The sequence below is a fragment of the Hyaena hyaena genome, unplaced genomic scaffold, assembly GCF_003009895.1.
Source record: "Hyaena hyaena isolate Hyena2069 unplaced genomic scaffold, ASM300989v1 scaffold_85, whole genome shotgun sequence".
NCBI classification, from domain to species: domain Eukaryota; kingdom Metazoa; phylum Chordata; class Mammalia; order Carnivora; family Hyaenidae; genus Hyaena; species Hyaena hyaena.
In genome coordinates, this window is record NW_024080717.1 from 2063966 (window position 1) to 2076228 (window position 12263).

Consider the following 12263-nt stretch of genomic DNA (forward strand, 5'->3'; position numbering starts at 1 on the left):
GCTCTAGTGTGAGGCCCAGTACAGCAAGTCTAAGAAACATGTGGGTTTGGTTCTGAATGGTGGCTATGTCCAAGGTAATGAGATCTGGCTGCTGTCAGTGTGTTAGTCACTGGAAGAACAGACGTTGTGGTCATAGATGATGAGTCCCTCAGAAAGGGACCCCAGGCAGTAGCTGTGGGTCTGTGAGAAATGGCACCCATCACTCAAGGGACAAAGTTGGCAAGAGTTGGGAATGGGGAGGGATCACAGGAGAGCTCCAGGCTTAGTTAGCCAGAGGATAAGGATGAATGCTGCAATGGGCATTATGATGGCCGACAGTTGGGCAGCCTAGTTTCCTCCCGGTGATAGGAGGCAGTACTCCATGGCCACATTATTTCAAGCTTGATGGCCTTCAGCCTACAGTGATAGTCTCAACTACGAAGGAGGAAAGCTGGCAACTTCCAATCTTTTGGTCCAATCCCATAATCCCATGACCTTAAATACCTTCTTTCTATGTGTGTGTGCTTAAGTCTTTCAAAAGTCAGCAAAGGATAGCTGATATGAGCACAGACTCTGGAGACAGACTGCCTGGGTTCAGCTGTGGACCCTTGGACAAGTTAATTGACCTCTCTGTGGTTTAGTTTCCTCATCTTTAACTTGAGAACAAGAGTTTCTACATTGTTAGTTTGTTATGAGGACTAATTGAGTTAATGTTTGTAAAAGCATTTTGAACCATGGCTGGTATAAAGTAAAAGATCTCTATTACGTTGTGAAAACTGAAAGTAAAATTTCATCTACCTTAGTGGATCCATTTGTATCAGTCTCTTAATAGGGGCATTGTTTAAAATGCAGGTTCTGGGGTGTCACCCCAGACTTATTCAAATTCTTAAGTGTGACCCTAGGAGTCTGTATTTCTTTTTTTCTAATATAATTTATTTTCAAACTGGCTAACATACAGTGTACACAGTGTGCTCTTGGTTTTTCTGGTAGATTCCCGTGATTCATTGCTTACATACAACACCTAGTGCTCATCTCAACAAGTGCCCTCCTCAATGCCCATCACCCATTTTCCCCTCTCCCCCACCACCCCGCATCAACCCTCAGTTTGTTCTCTGTATTTAAGAGTCTCTCATGGTTTGCCTCCCTCCCTCTCTGTTTGTAACTATTTTTCCCCCATTCCCCTCCCCCATGGTCTTCTGTTAAGTTTCTCAAGTTCCACATATGAGTGAAAACGTATGATATCTGTCTTTCTCTGACTGACTTACTTTGCTTAGCATAATACCCTCCTTTTCCATCCATGTTGCTGCAAATGGAATGATTTCATTCTTTCTCATTGCCAAGTAGTATTCCATTGTATGTATAAACCACATCTTCTAGATCCATGTATCTGTTGATGGACATTTAGGCTCTTTCCATGATTGGGCTACTGTTGAAAGCACTGCTATAAACATTGGGGTGCATGTGTCCCTTCGAATCAGTGCTTCTGCATCCTTTGGATAAATTCCTAGTAGGAATTTGTATTTCTAACAAGTTTCCTGGGAAATTCCATTGGTCAAAGTCAGATTTGAGAATTAAATAGGCCATGTCTCTGGTTCCCAATAGATGTGAGGTCATTCGCAAATTATTTTCTGACTGATTTATTAAGAAAGACCCTCAATACCTGGGGCAAAGCTTGATTATTTATTTGGAACAAGAATGGATATAAGCAAATCAGACTTTCTTCCACTTTTAACTCCAGGTACAAATACATCACCTATGAATTATAGAAGCTTCTCTCTGGCAACTTTTTGGGATGCCACTTACTAAGGCTAACCTGGAATTTGGTCTGGATTATCACATGTTTATAATACAATATAAAGGAAATGCAGTTGTTGCAAATGTTAGAAATCCTAAGGAGGCTGCCCACTTCCTAAAGGACAAAGAAACACTGTGGTAGGCGATCATTAACTGTTCGTGGGTGCAGTTTTTAAAAGTATAGTTATGATAGAAAATCAAGCAGTAGAGTCCCCACAAAGATTTAGCCAAATGTAGCTGCCGAGACAGTAACAACGCATTTCAGCAATAACATGACTTGTTCTTCCTTAAAACAAAAACAAAAACAAAAACAAAAACAAAAACAAAACTGTGATCCGGTCTTCTGTAAATGAGTTCAGTGGAGCAGTAATATACAAATGATTGATTTGAAAAGGAACCAGAAAATAATTTTGTACTCCTGTCATAAGTGTTTATGGGCTGCCCTCATTTGGGCAAAGAAGTCCCAGCGTATCTTTAGTAGATCATGTGCTAACGGAAATGGATTTACACGGAGACAGTCTTTTTTTGTTGTTGGCTTTGTTCAGTTTGGTTGCCCTTGTTAGCAGTATCATTTATTTTCAAGGTAATTGGCTCAGATTAAGGACCCAATCCCTGACCTTGCAGCAAAGTAGAGTTAATTGACATGGCAGAGGATTCTGTTAGTACCTGTATCTCAACCACAAAACCAGATGGGCAAGGTAACCTAACTGAGAAATTAACTGTAGCTTTTCTTCCCTGGGGGCTTTGAACCCACACAGATTAATTTTTTTTTCTTTCTTCCTCTTCTTTTTAACGTGGGAAACTAGGTGTGGCAGATTACATTTTCTGAGAATGGCGTCAGCAATATATCCAGTCCTGCATGTTTCTCTAGAAGCATGCCAGGCTCCTACCAGAGGTGGAATCTATTTCTCCTCCTTTGAACCCGAGTAGAACTTTGGGACTGGCTCACCAAATAGAATGCAGTAGAAGTGCCACTGCATGGTTTCTGAGGCCAGCTCATAAATAGTGTTAGGCTTGTAGCTGGCTCTTTCTTTGGGATGCTCACCATGCTGTGAAGCCTCAGACACATGAGGAGAGCATGTGTTCATTCCTGACCGATAACATTAGCTGAGATTCCCTATTGGCAGCCAATATCAGCTGCCAGAAGTGTTAGTGTACTAGCTTCCTGAGAATTCCACATCCCAGTCCTCATCCCGCAAGCAGCCCCAAATTGCAGAGTTTTGAGCAAATATAGGTGTTGTCGCTGCTTAACATGCAGAGTTTTGGGATGACTTCTTAATCAGGATGAGAGCACCGTAACCTCGGGCCTTCCTCTTCTCGTCGTGTGTGTCGTTTTTTCTTTGGCTTCCAGGGACAGATAAGTGGCCCTCATTTTCAAAAGTCAGGGAGAACAAGATCAGAGCTCAAAGAGTTCAAGAAGCAAGGCATCAGTTGAGCCTCTGAGAATAAAATTCCCAAGCCCCCTGGATGACATGCAGGGGCTCCGAGAGCAATGGAGATGGTGGCCCACACCCAACTGGGCCTTGAAGAAGAGGCAGGCCCTCTGACAAGGCTGGCATTGTGGGGGCCCGAGGACCAAACACTAAACTCTGTGATCTTGGGAGTGGTAGCAAAGGCTGTCATGATCCCTAGCGGGGTGTGGGGGTGGGCAGGGAAGATGGGGTCAGAAAAGTCAGCTGCCTTTAGACGGGCCATTGGAGCCAGAGCAAAGAGAGATGGCAGAGTTACAGCCACATAGTAAAACTCATTCTTGGGATCCTTGTCAGCCCTTGGGATCCTTATCTGATTCCGGGAAGGAGAAGGGACTTGCAGAATTTATTCTGATGAAGGTTTTATATATATATATATATACATACATATATATATATGTATATATATATATACATGAAAATTCCTAGTCATTTGTTATGATATCGTTTATCAACTGGCTGATTTGCTGGTTAAGCATTTTCTTACCAGTTTGAAATATCACATTATCATATACCAAATATTTTTATGTATTTGGTTTTGCTGCTTTGTTCCATTAATCTGTCTTTCAAGAACCACTGATGTGATTCCATCTTAGTGACTATATATTTATATTTCAGTACCTTGTGGAGAAATATCTCATCTTTATTTTTTCCCAGAAGTTTCTTGGCTTTCACACAAGTGTATTCCTCCAAGCGGACTCTCAAAACATTTGCTGCGATTACCCCCCAAAACTCACCGGGGCTTTGATCGTGATCATCCTGCATAGAAATAGTTAAGAATGGCAGATGGAACACACAAGTACCTCAACTCCTCTTCCTGTCGGAATCCCATTAAATGTAAGTAAAGGAATGTTTAAAGAAGATATAAACAGACAAGGACAAAGAACGAGACAGGAGACAACGGTGACAACATTTTGGAAGTTGGTAGGCAGATGGAGTTAAACGATGTCACAGACAGGAGAAAGGCAAATCCTCAACTGGATGTTGGGAAAGGGGAGAAATAACCTAATGTACATTGCAGAACCCTCCAAAGGAGTAGGATTTGGCAGGTGGAAGAAATGGTCGAAAATCTGTTTAAGAATTTAGTCCCTCATATCTCCATTCCAAATTTAGGCAGCTGAGCAAACATCTTTCCCCCATTCTGGCAGGACACTCGGGGCTTATTTTGTAAAGAGGATAAGCAGATGATCTGTGAACACAATACCAGGCCCAGCTAAGACGAAGAGACCCAACTAGAAAACATGAGGATTAAGCTAAACCTTATATATGGGACTTGAGATCTTTAGCCTTCTTCCCTCTTAGGACTCAAGAATTTTGGCAGCCAGACATGTACCTTCTAGGCAAGAGGTCAGAAGCTGCTTTTCTGGAAACCCAACTTCCAAGGGAAATGAGCACAAAATATTCAAATCTGAGGGCTTCCAAATATTTCCCTAGAGACAAAAGCACTGCTGACAAGCATCCTTCCCAAGAGCTCCCAGTCATCTTTTTAGTGCCCCACTCTTAAAAATGACCAGACGGCTAAGGACTGCCAGACAGTTTTTAAAAAAAAGTCAAAATACCAATACAAATGGAAATTTAAAAATCTGTAATAACTGTTATGAATATCTTCAGAGAAGATATGGATCTATGATCTATGAAACAAGAAGTGGACACTATAAAAAAGAAATATTCAGTGAACGCAAAACCTTAGAAATTAAAAATATGATAGCACAAACTGTTGGAAGATATACTCAAGGGAACCCCCTGGAAAATAGAATAGACACCAGAGAAGAAAATAAGAAATATGAGATAAAAAGAAAGAGAGACCCATCTAGAATGTTCTAGAATAATTATGTTCTATGAATAGAGGGGAGATAACGAAGTAAGGAAATCAACTAATTCAAAAAAGATGTCCCAGAATTGAAGAACATGAATGTGCTCATTGAAAGGGGTTAGTAAGTGTTCAGAATAGTGGATGAAGGAGATCAGCACCACGTCACATATCAAGAAATTTCAGTAAGCTGGGGAAAGAAAATAGATTCTGCAAGCTCTCAGGGAGAAAAAAAGCCAGGTTCATACAAAGGATCAAGTGTTAGATGACATCAGACTTAGCAATAGCAGAAGCTAGAAAGCAGTGGAGAAACACCACTCAAAATTCTGAAGAAAAACACCTTCAAACAGAGAATCCCATATTCAGTTCCTAAGAAACAAAACTTACTTCCCACACAGCCCTTTTTAGGTAGCTGAGATGTGCTTCCACAAAATTATGGAGTTAATCAAGAAAGAAGAGACATAGGGTTCAGGCAACAGGGACTCCAACCTAAGAGAAAGGCTAAGGGGATTCCCATGATGGTACTGAAGGGAGATTTCTGGATGGCTTCTAGTCATTAGGTGTAGTAGTTGGCAGAATTCTCCTAAGGTGGTCATTAAGATTCCCACCCCTTGATATGCATATCCTGAATAATCCCCTCCCCTGAGTCTGGGCAGGGCCTGTGACCACAACTGGGTATCACTTCTGTGATTAAACTATGTTGATATCAACTATGTTGATAATGAAGGCAAGGCCCCTCACCAGTTAAATTGAAGTTAATCAAAAGGGAGATTATCCTGGGTGGGTCTGACCTTATTGGGTGAGTCTTTTAAAAGAGGAACTCGAGCTCATAAAGAAGTCAGAGAGATTTGAAGCAGCAGAGTTTCTGTCCTGTTGGCCTTAAAGAAGCAGACAGCCATTTTGTGGAGGGCATCACCTGGCAGGCAGGGAATGGCAGGTTGTCTCAGTTCTAGAACCACAAGGAACTAAAGAGCCACATGAACTTGGAAAAAGATTCTGTGCGTTGGATGAGAACACAGCCCTGGCCATCACCTTGGTTTCAGCCCTGTGAGACCCTTGATAGAGAACAAGTTATGCCAAGCCTAGACCTCTGGCCCAGGGAAATAGATAATAAATATGTATTGTTTTATTTATTTTTTAAAAACTTTTTATAGTTTACTTTTGTTTTTGAGACAGAGAGCATGAGCAGGGGAAGGGCAGAGAGAGAGGGAGACACAGAATCTGAAACAGGCTCCAGGCTCTGAGCTGCCAGCACAGAGCCCGATGCGAAGCTTAAACCCACGAACCGCGAGATCATGACCTAAGCTGAAGTTGGATGCTCAACCGACTGAGCCACCCAGGTGCCCCTAAATATGTACTGTTTTAAACCGCTAAATTTGTATCAGTAGAAAACTAATGCAGGTGCAGAAAACAGTCAGCCAGATGGGAGCAGCTCAGGACACTGGATGGATTTATCCAAAGGTGTTAACTTTTCCTAATGTTTTGAAAGATGTACACAACTTGAGGATAATTGGAAAATATATTGATATTAGTATACACAAAACACAAGATCAGTGGTAACTTGAAGAAAAACCAAATTTTGCATGAGAAAATAGTCATAGTATGTAACATGGTAACATGACTCAGTTATAAATAGGACTTACAACGTCATAATAATGTGAAACCCAATGACATCCTAAGCAAATTAAATGATAAGTACCATAGAGGACAAAAAAATTCCTTGATCCGTTTTGGGTCCCTGGCTCGGTCTGAAAATTAGATTGACAAAGACAGATGAACAGAACAGCTTACAAGTTTATGTAATGTTAAGTTTCAGGTGACACAGGACCTTCATAAGGAAATGAAGACCCAAAGAAATGGTTGAACCTGAGTGTTTTCATTCTAGCTTTGGCGAAGTCTGGAAGAACTGTGAGAGGGCTTAAAGGGGTGTGTGCTGAATGTGCTAACCAAGGAAAGCTTAGCAAGTCCTGTCGTCCAGATACCTCTTGTGACCCTTTGTCTTCAGAGATAAAGCCACTCCTTTCCTCCAAGTATGGGAAGGGCACTCGTCCCATGGTTCCTTGAAGTACTTGACTGGAAAATCTAGGAGTAGCAGTATATGTCTATCATAGTGCCTGTGGGAGGGGAAAAATTGGAATCAGGGGGTAGGTAACTTTTGTAATCAGTTATTATTACGGACATTGTTAAAACCTTGAGGAAGTCCTTGACTTTTTTTTTTTCCTTAAATAGTTTATTGTCAGGTTGGTTTCCATATAACACCCAGTGCTTGTCCCAACAAGTGCCCTCCTCCATGCCCATTACCTACCCCCCTTCCCCTCTCCCCCACCCCCATCAGCCCTCAGTTTGTTCTCAGCATTCAAGAGTCTCTCATGGTTTGCCTCCCTCCCTCTCCCCCACTATTTTTCCCCTTCTCCTCCCCCATGGTCCTCCATTAAGTTCCTCTTAATCCACCTATACATGCAAACATGTGGTATCTGTCCTTCTCTGCCTGACTTATGTCGCTCAGCATAACACCCTCAAGGTCCATCCATGTTGCTACACATGGCCAGATTTCGTTCTTTCTCATTGCCATGTAGTATTCCATTGTATAGATAAACCACATCTTCTTGATGCATTCGTCAGTTGATGGACACTTAGGCTCTTTCCATGTTTTGGCTATTGATAACAAGCATTTAGAGTAACATTTAATAAATGTAACAATGAAATTCCATCTTTAACCCAGTAGGAACTTTCCACTTCTGTATATGGAATTTTCTTACCCACTCCAAGAAGTAACTGGAAAATTAATCCACTTCTCTCCTCTTTCTGAAGCCCAAACTTGAGTTTCATGGTATTCATAGTCTTTTTTTTTTTTTAAATCCATTTGAGTCTGTACAGTTCAAAGGAGATTTTGATGTCAGGGGCAGGTTTATCCACGAAAACTGTGACTTTTCCGACTTAGAATTTAATAACAGATTTTGTTTAAAATTCTCAACCTCTTCAGGGAGTTGGTAGGGAAATCCTGTTTAGATAGCCACTGCTTTCTAATTCTCAGCAGATCTGAAAGAATTGATCTGACCTTATCTGGAAACCCACATTACTACGTGTGGTTATTATTTGCATATATGGAGCAAACAGAAGTGCTAAAGATGTGTTTTTATGCAAACTTGATTCTTCAATCATTAAGGCTTTGGCCAGGGGAAAAAAACGAAAGAATGATAGTTTCCCAGTTCAGACTGTTTCAATCAATTTTACCCATTTATTTCTTGCTGAAAAACAAATTTTAAAGCACGACATTCCGTTCTTTCATATTTCTGAATGATCAGTTTTTAAAAATTGATTTTAGCAGAAGTCATCATTCCTCAAGACAAATTCTCAACACAAACGTAAAGAACAAAAGCCCATAAAGACATTAATCTTCTGTTCCGATTTTTTCTTGTTCCATTGCAATCCCAGAAAGACACATGATATAAAAGCTTTGGAGTAGGGATTTGAAGAGAGTTGAAGGTTTCTCTAGAATGCTTTCTTCCTTTAGTAAGCCCATGGAAACTAAATGCAGACTCTATTACCACAATATCTATGTGCAAAGTCCAAATTTTAGAACAGTTGTCAGGAAATTCCAAAGGTTCTACAGCCCAATTACGTGGGTGTTGTGGCCTGAATGTAATTTTTCGATCCGTCTTTCCCTTGTAAACTTATACCTTCAATGCAGTTCTGTTCATGTGGTAAAAACTGTGTCAGAATTTGCCCAGGGTATGTAATTTCGCCAAGTTCTCATTGCTCCCAAGATCCTTAACTAGGCATTTCCTGACTTTTGATTTTTCACCCTTTAAACAATTTCCCATTAATGCATACCATACAGAATGTCAACCTGACAGAAGAGGAAGAAACAGAGGATAAAGATATTTATAAGCACATGGTATCTACAGAAAACAGTTCAATAAAGGGAGGCTTGCTGTTTGTATAAATACACTTTGTAGGGCCGTCAGCTTGTCCTTTTAAGCATGATGAGAGAAAGAAAAAGACAAATCTTGACTTTGTATCTTGTATAAAAGCTGTGCTAGGCTTGCCTCATTTATCATTCAGCTACAAAATGGAAACTTGGCCTTGGTTCACTCACAACTCTAATTTTTCAAGAAAACGTGCACAGATTTGAACTCCCACTTCTTTTTTTTTTTTTAATTTTTTTTTTTAAATTACAGAGAGAGAGAGAGAGGGAGTGAGCAGGGGAGGGTCAGAGAGAGAGGGGAGACACAGAATCTGAAGCAGGCTCCAGGCTCTGAGCTGTCAGCACAGAGCCCGATGTGGGGCCCGAACCCACGAACCGTGAGATCATGACCTGAGCTGAAGTCAGACGTTTAACCAACTGAGCCCCCCGGCACAGATCTGATCAGTTAATCAGTCACTCAATAGTTATTTACTGCGTATAACCATGTACCTGGCATGTGGATTGCGGTCCCTGTGATGGATGGTGTTTTTCCTACTTTGACTCTTATGCCGCAGCTCCCTCCTCAGGGCCCTGACACGGTGAGGAGGTCCTCACTCATTTTGCGGATCCTGGACTCCCGATCTTGTTCCCTTAGACTTAATAAACTGTCAGAAGTTCTTCTCAACTTCTCAGCCTTTCTCGGTCCCTTCTTTAGGACTTGACAGATACCCCTAAGGGAGAAGGAGCACCCGAATGGCTGACTCTTTGTGGTTCTGTTTGCAGTGCCTTGACCTTAAAATTGTCTACTCCTTTCTAAGCTGTTTGGTGCATTAAATCAGCTGTTTTTATATCCTGTCCAGCTTTTCATCGGGAGACGGGTGGTTCCAGTGATCTCGTCTGTCAGTCTTGGAACCCTTCACCTGTTAAGATTCATTTCCACCTTCTTCCTTTATGAGATTATATTTCTGACACCCATTTCTTCTAGGCAGAATTCATCATGTCATCCTCTGTGCCAGCAGACTCCTGGGCACATGTGTGATTTAGAGAGGGTATTCGTTTTATAACTTATTTAAACATCTCTTGCTCCCAATAGACAGTTTACCTGTGAAGGGTACCAATTATACCTATCCCATGTTTGTGTTCCCAGTGCCCGATGTTGATGCATATATAACAAATGCTGAGTGAATGTTTATTGGTGGAAATAGTTGGCATTTCATGTAAATTTCATGTGTCTGTAAATTCTGTGTCTCAAACCAAAATCATTGAACAGCTACCCTCCCACCACAAGAAGAAAAAGGAAAGGAGGAAAATAAAAGGGAAAACTTCCATGTCTCTTTTAGCATACTTGAGATGGGGAAATATTAAAGAGCAAGCGTCTCCTTCGGATTTGTCAGGAAAGATGGGGAGGTAAGAAAAGAGAAGTCCAGTAACCATCAAGGTTAAGAAGAGTTTGGAAAGGAAAAACAAAATCCTTAGATGCAGATTTGGAGGGATGATTTTCCAACATGCTACGCTGTTTGCATTGTTCAACCTCTATAGTGGGCCTCTGTCCCCCAAAGGACAGTCACAAGCTACTCAAGTACCTCCCTCTAAAATTATACATTTGTCCAGTGCCTGGGAGAATGGACATGCAAAAGGAAATTAGACTCTTGTTCTGAATTACCAATCTCAATATTTAGGTTTTCTGAGTAGATATTTGATCAATGAGCTTTGTAGAAATATTTAAGAGTACATAAAAAGTAAGTGTACTTTTGGCATAAGGTGTGGATGAGAAAGAATTAAGGAAATGCTAGTTTTTCCTCTCAATGGAAGTTCTTATAAGATAAACACTTGCCTGTGTACAATAGATCAGTTATTGCCCACAGTCTAAGCAGATGGAATATGTGTGGCATTCTTAATTAATGAAATGATATGAAGACGTTTATGCCACAAAGAGAATGTTGCCATGAAAAACCATTGCCAGATGTGATATTTTATTTCTTCGGCTCTTAGTTTGTGAAGCAAGTAGAAGCCATGAATAAGAGTAAAAGGATGAGAATTTGTCTTTAAAATAAGAATGGAAAAGTACCAGAGGATTCATGCTAATAGTGCTCTTCCCTATTATAAAAGATGTACAGGAATGTAGAGATATCGTACTCATTGTTACCATTTCATTTTTGTCCCTTTTCCCCTTTTCTGTCTCCGTACCTTCCCATCTGAAGCCGAAGAAAATTGGCACATGGACAGCTTCCCCTCTGTTGTTTAAGGATGGCCCATACTCAGAATAGCACTACGCCACAGTAATGTTTCTAAATTCGAATTTTACAGTAAAAAAAAAAAAAAAGTGAACCTGCCATGCATCTGGGATCGGTAAGGTGTTGAGTCTCTGAAGTGGCTCTTAAAATAATGAGGGCGGCAAGCTTAACCATCATCTATTCATTCAACAAACTTCTAGTGTTAAAAAAGAGAGAGTGAGGAGGTCTACAAGTACTATGAACCTTCACCTACCAATCCTGTATTCTCCCCAACGAGCCTGAGAGGAAGGTAATACTACCTTCTCAGAACGAAGCAATCGAGTCTTCTGAGGAATGTAGTATCTTGTCCAAAGCAAGGAAATGAAACAAGGGAACCAGAACACGGACTTCCAGAATCTCTTCTGTCTCCACTTGGCCACAGTGTTTGCAGTCCTCGGGCACGGCATGGATGGGTCATGGTTCTGCCGCCTGAAAAGGGCAGCTCCTCCAAGGCAATGCAAATAAAATAATGCCAAACCCTAAAGCAAGTGCAAAGATGGCCATGATGTTTTACCTTTTTCCCGAGGTAATGATTTTGTTTCGTTGTTATGGAAATATCAGTAACCATGTCTTTTCAAAGAACCCTTCGCCACATTTCCCCTTCTTCCCTCCATCGTGTCCTGCTTTGGTGTTGTTCAAACTACGTGTTTTGCTTTTCACTTGTGTGGTCTGGTTACGAGGCAGAGTAGGAGCACCTTTCTATGGAGCAGAGGTGCTGAGATAGTTTACGGACAACTAAGTGGCCAATAAGCGAACTAAAGATGTGGACAGGAGCACCGGAATCGTGTGCAAAATGTTGTGTACACAGGCAGTTTTCTGGAGCGAAGGCCACACCTTTCATTGTCATCCCCCGTAGATGAAGAGCCACTACTCTAAAAAGTTGGGGACACTTAGAATTTATAAGAGCAGGAGAGAAAACTGAAGAACAAATAAAAAGAATGTTATTCAGATTGCTTTCATAAGAGAAATGCCAGGTTGGTTCACTCATCTGCTTTTCTTTTCTAAAAAGTTTTAGCAAAAGTCCGGTTAGT